Raw genomic sequence first — 9,786 nt, forward strand, 5'->3', positions numbered from 1 at the left:
TTACAGATGGTTGTGAGCCACCATATGGTTGCTGGGAATTGAACTCAGGACCTTTGGAAGAGCAGGCAATGCTCTTAACCTCTGAGCCATCTCTCCAGCCCCTGAAGTTTTGTTATAGACAGAGTTTCTTCCAAGTCCAGAAGGCTCCATGAGGCATTCTATTCTATTTTTTTGTTCATTCTTATCCTAAACCAGTGAATGTCAAACTCAATACATATGAAAATTAAAAATTCGGGTGTCAAAGAATTTGAATTCCTTGACGTCTTTAATGATTTCAAAGTTTTCTTAATTATATGTTTGAGGATGTGACATTCTCATGCATCAATTATACATGACCTAAGAATTATTAAAATCTTTGCCTATGTAATCTATACTAACATTAAACATTATACATCTCTATTTCTATAAATGGTCTCAAAATCATTTTTAGACATGCTCTTTAACAGGCAGTTTGACTGAAGGATGACTGACTGGTCTACAGGAATGGGTTCAAAATACTGTGGTTGGCAACACAAAACATTATCCAACAACTGCGATTTCAAGGTTCCAGGGGCATCCCGGGGTCCTCTCGTGAGTGCATAGTGTCTTTCCTATGTGCATGGATGTGGAGCCATCCTCTGAAGCATGGACTACCTACCAGTGGCCATATCCTGAAAGAAAAGTAACTGTCCCTCAACAGCCATGAACTTTCAATAGCTTCTCAGCTTCTGAGAATCACCTCCTTCATTCACGCCAGAATTTTGACTGGTTTGTTCTCGGACAAGTTTTGTGCAAGCAGCGACGTCTACGGTGATGAGTTCATGCGCCCGCAAATACTGCATTGCACTCTGATTTAAAAAAAAAATCCCAAATGTCCTGCCGATGTGGTCCATTTTCCTTTGAAAGTGTTGTGCTTGAAATGAAGTGGGATGAAAATAGTTGATCCTCATTATTTTAAATTAATCCAGTCAGTTTCTTTATATTTAAAGCAGCATCATAACCTTCCATTAACTAATACCTGACTTGAAACCTTCTACTATTTTTTCCCACTAATCCTACCCAAACCAGATTGTTATCTTTCTTTTAAAATAAATGCCATGTTCTCATTATCACTAAACACCTATTATTCATGGGGTTTATGATATTTATAACACTTCTTATTCCACTATTTTCTCATGTATGTAGCTGTTTATGCAATGACTAGTAATTACATGGGGTTTATTATATTTTTAACACTTGTTATCCTAATATTTTTATGTCTGTAGACGTTCATGCAACAACCAGCAATTTATCTCCAGTTACTTCAATAGCCAGAAACTTCTGGTAAAAAGCAGTAAAGTTATTAGATATGCTATTCTTTGGTATCTCTTCTTGCTTCTTCCCATCTGAAACATGATGCACTCTCTTGTGTGTAGTGATACTTCATTTGTATTTTAATGAGTAAGCTTCCCTAAGTTCAGAGAGTAAAACAGCTGCGCCGATCAACCCTTCAGACCAGGCAGTGGTGACACACCTTTAATCCCAGTCGTTACATTAGATTGCCATAGATACTGGGAGGTAGTAGTACATACCTCTAATCCCAGCAGTAGAGAGGATTATAAAAGGGGGGAGACAGCTCTCAGACAAGTCACGTTCTGACATTTCTGGAGGCAGGATCACCATTTCAGATTGAGTTAGAGGGAAGAGCCAGTGCCTGGCTGTTTTGCTTTTCTCACCTTCGGGTTGAACCCCAACTTCTGTCTCTGGGTTTTTATTGATCATGTTATATTTGGCATTCTTTGTGTTTCTACTGTGAACTAGAATGATTGCTGGAGCAGACATTCGTGTTCTTCAATTATGGGAAATGTTTTAGAATAATATGCACTTAGTACTTTTCTGTTTTTCAGGTTGAATTTCCTGGACTCTTCCTCTAATTTAGTTTTATCTATCATTTTTCATGTCTGCTTTTGTTATTGTGCTTCTGGCTTCAATTTCTTACAATATAACTGCTTATATCTATAAATCTTTTTTAAATTCTTAACATAACTCAAGAGCTGCTTATAGATTAGTGCCTTATCCAGCCATCACCAGAGACGATTCCCCCATCAGCAGATGAAAAGAGATGCAGAGACCCACAGCCAGACACGCAGAGAGTCTGAATTGGAGTTCTCCATCAAATCCTTCCTCTTGGAGCTCATAGAATCCTGTGGAAAAGGAAGCAGAATGATTTCAAGAGTCTGAGGGGATGGAGGACACCAGGAGAACATGACCCTATGAATCAACTAAGCAGGACACACACGAGCTCATCGAGAATGAAGCAGCAAGCAGAGGGCCTACATTGGTCTACAGCAGATCTTCTGTGTATGTATTCGAATATTAACTTATCATATTTATGGGACTCCGGACTGTGCAGGTGAGGGGGTCTCTGACTCTTTTGCCTGCTTTTGGGAATCTTTTTCTCCTGTTGGGTTGCTGTGTCAACTTCGATGTGAAAGTTTTTATTTCATTTTTTATATTTCATTTTATCATATTTTGTTCTTATCTCTTAGAATTCTGTTATGTTCTAATGAGAGACAGAGAGGGAGTGGATCCGGAGGGGAGGAGAGGTGGAAAGAAGCTGGGAGGGGTAGAGGAAGGGGAAACTGTAATCAGAATATATTATGTTAGGAAAGAATCTGTTTTCAATAATAAAAAAGAGGTGTCTTGTTATTAGTATGAATTTGTTGCAGTCAACTATCCACTTATTTTTACAGACACAGTGTTCTTAATCTTTGAAGATAATAATTAGAACATTTAAATTTCTCTTCTAATTCCAGGATTATTATTTTACTTCTAGGCTCATACACTTCATTTACTAAATTTTGTTTGGAGGTAATTTGATTAAAATACATGATCGTCTATCATAGCAAGATTAAAAGTATGAGGAAAACAGAGTTGATTAATATGGGCATTTAATGTGATTTTCTTGTGATATTGCACACACTGATTCTGCTAGTGTTTCTCGTTTTTAAATGGAAGACCGTGCATCAAGCCCCACTTAACTTAGAAGATAGGACACTGGAAGTCTTGCTTAAATTATAGATGTAGACTGTCCCTTTTCAAAAGGTCTCCTACGCTTGTTATATAGTCTAGACATCCAGATTTATTCTGTAAGCACCTTTATTTGAGCTCTCACTGAGCAGCTACTGTGGCTGTGGAATGGTACACCGGCGGTGGTGAGCACGGCGTGAAAGGATGGGTATCTCACAGAATATCACAAAGCTCTAGCGAATGCCTTTGATAACTTTCATTTACTTCATTTCTTCTCTCTGCTGCTGTGACCATGAGCTTCCCATTTTTCCACTGCTTGACTAAGCATCTCCTTCTTCTGCAACAGCTTCTCCAGTATTTATTCCTGGCTACAGATCCTTCTAACCTTGATTCTCTAACCATATAATCGCTTACCTAGACATTTATCACTTCAAAATGCCCTGAAGCATTCCCTTTTATATTTATTCACTGTCATCTCTCTAGACTTTGGTGTGGTAAGTAAAGTAAATGATCCACTCAGTCTTTTAAAACTGGAAGCAAAGCACACTCCTTAAACATTGAGCTTGGAAAATGCAGTATCAATATTTTACAGGTTGTCCTAGAAAAGGGAAGCCCCTAATGGGAAGGCATAAAATGCAACAGATGAGGATGTGCAGACTGCCCCGAGAATCAAAAGCAAATAGGTAAGACCCAGTGGAAAAAAAATGTTCAGGGCTATTTCTTTTTCGGAAAATGAGGTGAGATCTTTATTGTTGTTATAAAATATAAATGTAAAGTTTTCTGCTTCGGTAGTCCAATTTTGTTGAATGCTAGGCTTCTGTGATATCCATTGCAAACCTCTACTATTAATACGTGAAAGTAGTACTTGGGCTTTAAAGATCTAGTGTGTGTTTGGGGGGGTGCACATGTGCCTCTGCGATTTTATATGCATCTCATGCATGCAGGAGCCTGAAGAGACCTGAAGAAGAATTAAAAACCTGAAACTGGAATTATAGACAGCTGTGATCCTCTTGATGTGGGGCTTGAAAATTGACCTGGGCCCTTTGCAAGAAGAATAGAATTCTCTTAATTCCTGAACTACCTTTCCAGCAGTTTTTTTTTTTTTTTGCTGAATTTTTTTAATTGACCTAAATTGACATGAAGCCTTTCATTGGACCAAGCTCCATAAGAAAAGGCTGTGTTTTGTTGAAATAAAATTCAGAAATCTAATGTTTTTGTTTTATGAACTCCAGACTTTGACAGAAATGTAATCTTCAACTGGAGTTAAAAAAGCACTCTTTAGAAAATGTAAAAGATGTAAAAGGTAAACATTAAAAGTGAACAATAGAAATGTGTGTATTCTAATGACTGCAAACCACACTAAACACAAAGGCGGGCAATCAGGACAAAATCCTTGCGTTGCCTTTGTCACAATGCTTCCTATATGTACTGCTGCTTCATTGAAAATTGGAGTTTATGTTTTGAGAGTAATTCTTTGAGCTCCAAGCTTTCATGTCTTCTGTTGAGTAAGTAAAGTGTGCACTGAAAATATCCTCCAAAGGATGGTGAATCTCTTCTGATGCTCTAACGTGACTCCTTGGATTCATGCAGATGTAGGAGGCAGGCACAGGCAGATAGATTCAAGTATAAAGAGAGGATTCCTTTACCTATAAAAATTGTGCACCTATATCTGCTTTTCCACATGGGCTAAAAGCCTTGAAGCCAATGGATCTGACTCACTGATTTAAAATAAAACACATTCTACAGACCATCTCTCACATTAGGTGCACATGTCGCACACTCATTACCAACAATGGATGGCAGCAGAATGACACACCTGCCCCTGACGATATTTGCTTGTCTTCACATTAAATCACTTAGCAGTGGTTTCACAGTCATGCATTATAAAGAAGAACAGAGTGAAGCAAGACCCCTAAATGAGTTTTGTATTCTTTGATTTTAATTTTCAGTCACTAAATGTAGGTGAAGGGCTGAATAACGCTCCACTCTGCCATACAAGTTTAAGCTATAGTCCCTTGAAAGCAGAAGGCAGAAGAATGATATTCACCCGGTCCTCTTTCCTCTCAGGAACAGATAAATTCCCATATGATGGATACTCATCCCCCGCTGGAGCAGTTTGATTCTTATGCTCAAGGCCAGGAGTCAAGTTCAAGAAAATTCAATGCAGGCCTCTCACAACTCTGATTCTTAAGGTGACCCCGTAATTCCCTCAGTTTGTCACAAGCAGCTATACTTTGTCCATTAGTATATACACAATTTGTTTGACGCGCTCCTGTTCCACTACAATTTCTATTCAGGAAATGGATGTGTGTGTGTTTGCGTGTGTGTTCATCTGTCTTATAGCACGTTGACACTCAGGACTAGCTGACAAGGAACTGTAGCAGGGAGCTCTGGAGAAGCATCTCACAGTTAAGAGCACTGGCTGCTCTTGTAGTGGGTTGGTTCCCGGAGCACACATGGCAGCTCACAATCATCTGAACCTCCAGTGCTAGTGTAACCAATACTCCCTTTTGGCCTCCATTGGCCCTAGGCACAAACATGTGCTCCATAGACATATACTCAGGCAAAGCACTCATTCACACAAAACAAAAATAGATAAAACATTAAGAAATCAAAAAAAAACCTCTTATAGTAAATGGGAAAAATTATGCTTTACTCTGTAGTATATTGGTCTATTTTCTATGACTTTTTAAATAGATATTACAGCATCTATATAGACAACTCTGTTATTACATAGGTTTTCTGTTATTTTACCTTCTTACATTCTTGTTTTCAAAGCAATGCAATGATTGTATCTATGTTTTTTTCTTATCTGATACTACTATACATTTGAGGGTCCTTTTTCAAGCATTTAACACATCCACACAAGTGCTTCTTACTTATTCTGTAATCTTTAATTTGCAAACATTTGCATAATTTCCTGCAACTTGTTTTTTCCCCATTCCCCTCTTGATTATGTTTTCCTGCCTATAGTCGTGGGTCATCCCTCAATTTTTTTTGTTCTTCACATATTGCCATCATTTCAGAATGCTATTCAGCATTGAGAACTTTCTTTTTAAACCCTAAATTTTCATTTATGCTTTTTTCGAAATCATAATTTTGTCTTATTTTGATGACCGTGTATCATGGCACTGAGCTTTCCAAAGTATATTTTATGACATCAAATTCTTGACATATTTATGGGAGACACACATGAACATATGTATCTGTATCTTCATGAACAAATGAATTTGAAAAGTATTTTGCTAAGCAGAAGCAAACAGCTTTGTTTATTGTAAAATACGTAAGTCCTTAAACTAAGAAAATGCAAATTTCAGATTCATAGAAAAACACAATTTTGTTTCCTAAACCTGTTGAGCCGCAGAGCCCTGCTTTTGGAGAAAACACACTGTTTCCTCTAAAACCCTTTCTTGAATTTTACCTAGCAGCTAAGGACATACATAGCTCGGAAGTCAAGCAAACAGGAAGTCAAATCCTAACTCCAAAATATCGTGGTCATTTTGTTTGCTTTATCACTACTGAGAAATAATAATGTCATTCATTACACTCCCGTTTTCTACTCAGAGCGTTGCTACACAGCCTGTGGACAAATTTATTTCAAACACTGGAACAATGTTGATGTTGGCATTACCTACATTCTGTAAGTGATGACACAAAGGTGTTAAGTTTAGTGCCAAGGCTTGTGGATCCAGGGCTAGTGAACTGGTTTGTTAGCTTGAATCACACGAAGCTGGTATGTTTCCTTAATTCAGCTGTGTATACATGCTGCTGGGTGTCTATGTGTGCAGCGGGTGTATATGACTGTAATCATGTGAGGGGAGGCTGCAGAACGGTGGCAGGTGGTGTCATTGATGAGTTTTCATCATTCTGATAGGATATTTCAGCTTTTCAGGCAGGCCATTTGGTCAGCAATGATCAGCAATCAGCCTGTTTCTGTCACCACCCCCAGCTTGGCTATTGTAGTCTGCATGGCCATGATGAGCTTCTTTGGTAGATGGTGGCAAACCAAACCCAGGTCTCCGGGCTTGCATAGCAAATGCCTTCCAGAATGAGCCATTTCCCCAGTCCCAAAACTCCCACTTTGGAGAGCCAGAGAAGGTCATATACAGGAAATTTAAGAGGGCTCTTTTTGTACAGTTGAAATCCATTGGCATTCAAGAACAGAGCAAATATTTAACTGTTGTAATTGCTTAATATCTATCTATTCCCTTGACCAGGAATTACCTGTCATTCCCCTTCATATTCTTTAACACTCTGTGGTTTCTTTAGAGTGTTTTAAGTGAACCTCAAATCTATAAGATGTTAGAACTTCAAGGGAATATAAAAATTACCTATCATGAATTAATTATCTTACAGAGAATGCAAACTACTTATAAAACTCTTTCAAAGCATTGCCTGTTATAGGAAAATATGCGAACAGTATATATAAATGTAGTCAAAACTGAGTACACTATGTCTTTCCCACCAGTGCAGACTTCTTCTCTTTTTGCCATCTTTGTTCTACCAGGTACTTTATATAAATACATCCATTCCTCATGTGTATGTATGTTTCTGCGTGTATGTGGTCAGATACACGATCCTATGGGAGATATGTTTCATTCAAATCAAAACAATATGTCCTTGATAGAAGGTTAATGGCATCATCATACTGCAAAATGCCTTTAGTACAACTTCAAAAATTCCCATAATCTTTAACAGCCTCAAAAATGTTCAAAATTCTAAAGTTTCCTCTAGACTCAAGGCATCTTTTAACTATGACACTCCTGTTTAATTAAAAAAAAATGAATTACACACTTCCAGCATACAGCAGCACGCACTACACATTCTCATTCCGAAGGAGAGGAAACACTAGACTGAAAGAAAACCAAAACCAACAGGGACAACACCAAATATGTAGCTTCATGTCAATGGGTTTTAGATGGCTCCACACTCCACCTTTGCTGTCTATAGCATTAAACTCTCTCTTGGGCTGGTTCTGCTTTCTGTCTATTGATTTTCTTGACATGTGTCCCACAATTCCACTGCAGGACAGGCTTTGCCCTCCGAACTTCACACAATGACCTCTCATGGCACACTTGACTCTAGCCTTAGTGCAAAGAGTCTGCCTTTACTTGCTTTCTGAGTGCAGGGATTCCACGAGCCCCTCATTCAAATCTCCTATCTTCTCCCAAGTTTTCTCTGACTTTACAGAGTTCCAGGATATCACCTGACTCACTCAGAGCAAACCACAAGACCTTGTCAATAGCATCATTTAATCATTCAGAAGTACACATTTGGAGACAGACATGGAGAGGATGACAGGGCATAAAGAAGAATATGGAAAAAAAAGAGAGGAAAATAGAGAAAGGCAGAGGGGTTAGTAAAGTAGCAGATGAAGAAAAAGAAATGGAAGAGAACACAAATGCACAATCTTTATTTCAGGGACCATGTGTTGTAACATGTTTGTGAATACTGTCTTCTTTTCTTGATATGTATGTGGTAAATATAACTATTTTTCTACAACTTGTATTTAATGTAATTTTTGAAATTTTAAACCTGATGTTTTCAATTTAACGTGTAAAGAACATTGATAGTCTTCCTTAATAAAGTTAGATTTTATAATATACCATTACATTTTATAAAAGAAAAATACTTTATTGTTTTAATATAAAAGGTTTAACAAAGTCTTTATACCAGTTATAGTTTTTCTGCTTCAATATGACTATTTATAATGACAAGTTTAAAAAATGTACTATGCTTAATCTTTTTAAAACTTAAATCATTAAACTAATTTTAAAGTTTTAAGGAAGAAACTGTGTCCCTTTTTTTAATGTCTCTCCAAAGCTGCATTAGCAGGATACATTCTAAATCATTGGTAAACATACTATCGTGTTATTCTTTAGGAAACTGATTGCTGTATACATGTCTCAGCAAATCACAAGATGCTCTCACTTCTTTTTTATTGACTGCAATAAGACATTCCTTGTTTCCTCTCCTCCCTATGGTACCTATAGCGAGAATCCATGCACGGAAAACTATGGTACACACAGTGTGCAAGTCAACTTCAGCACTAAAGAGATACTGTTTTATAGGCCCTTTTTTGTTTTTGGAATGGCATGATTCGGGTTAATTACTGTCATCATCCTTCAAACCCTTGGCATGGCTTCTGTTTGGATAAGCAAATTTAGCATTGGTATTAAGCCAAAAAATTAATTCTTAATGTAGCTGGACATAAAATGCTATGGAATCCAACTGTTAAAAGGGAATTAAGTCTTCCTAATTAGATTTAACTAACAAAGCCCAATAATTTATTGGACACCAAATAGAAAGTATTGCTTTAAAAAATGTTTTCTTTCCCATAAAAGTATTTCACAGGATTCTGAAACTTTGCTGTAAATAGCAGGCTTTATTTGAGGCTTTTAAAAAAGAAAACTATTTTATTCTGGTAAAACATTTAAGAAACGATTATTGTTCTATTTATCTGAAAACCTCATGAAAACTTGAGTACCACACATGTATGTATTTTTGTATGAAGGGAGTAAGGTTCTGAAATCTCTTTCCCTGAGAGAGTCACGTATCGTTAAGTACAGACGGTGATGGATGAGTGATGAGCAATGTCTGGAGGGAAGCTAAGAAGGGGCCGTCTACAGGCTAAGATGGCATTTTGCTTTGTTTTAGTCAAAGATATTGTGACATATTTAAGGAAATCTGCAAGGCACACCGTGTACATGCAAAATGTGCAAAAAAGAGTTAAAACATTTTAGCTTTTATTAGGAAACAGACTCAGCATCACCCTGTGAAATCAACAGTTCTATTTTG

Source organism: Myodes glareolus, chromosome 2 (assembly GCF_982192425.1).
Source record: "Myodes glareolus chromosome 2, mMyoGla1.1, whole genome shotgun sequence".
Taxonomy (NCBI): Eukaryota; Metazoa; Chordata; class Mammalia; order Rodentia; family Cricetidae; genus Myodes; species Myodes glareolus.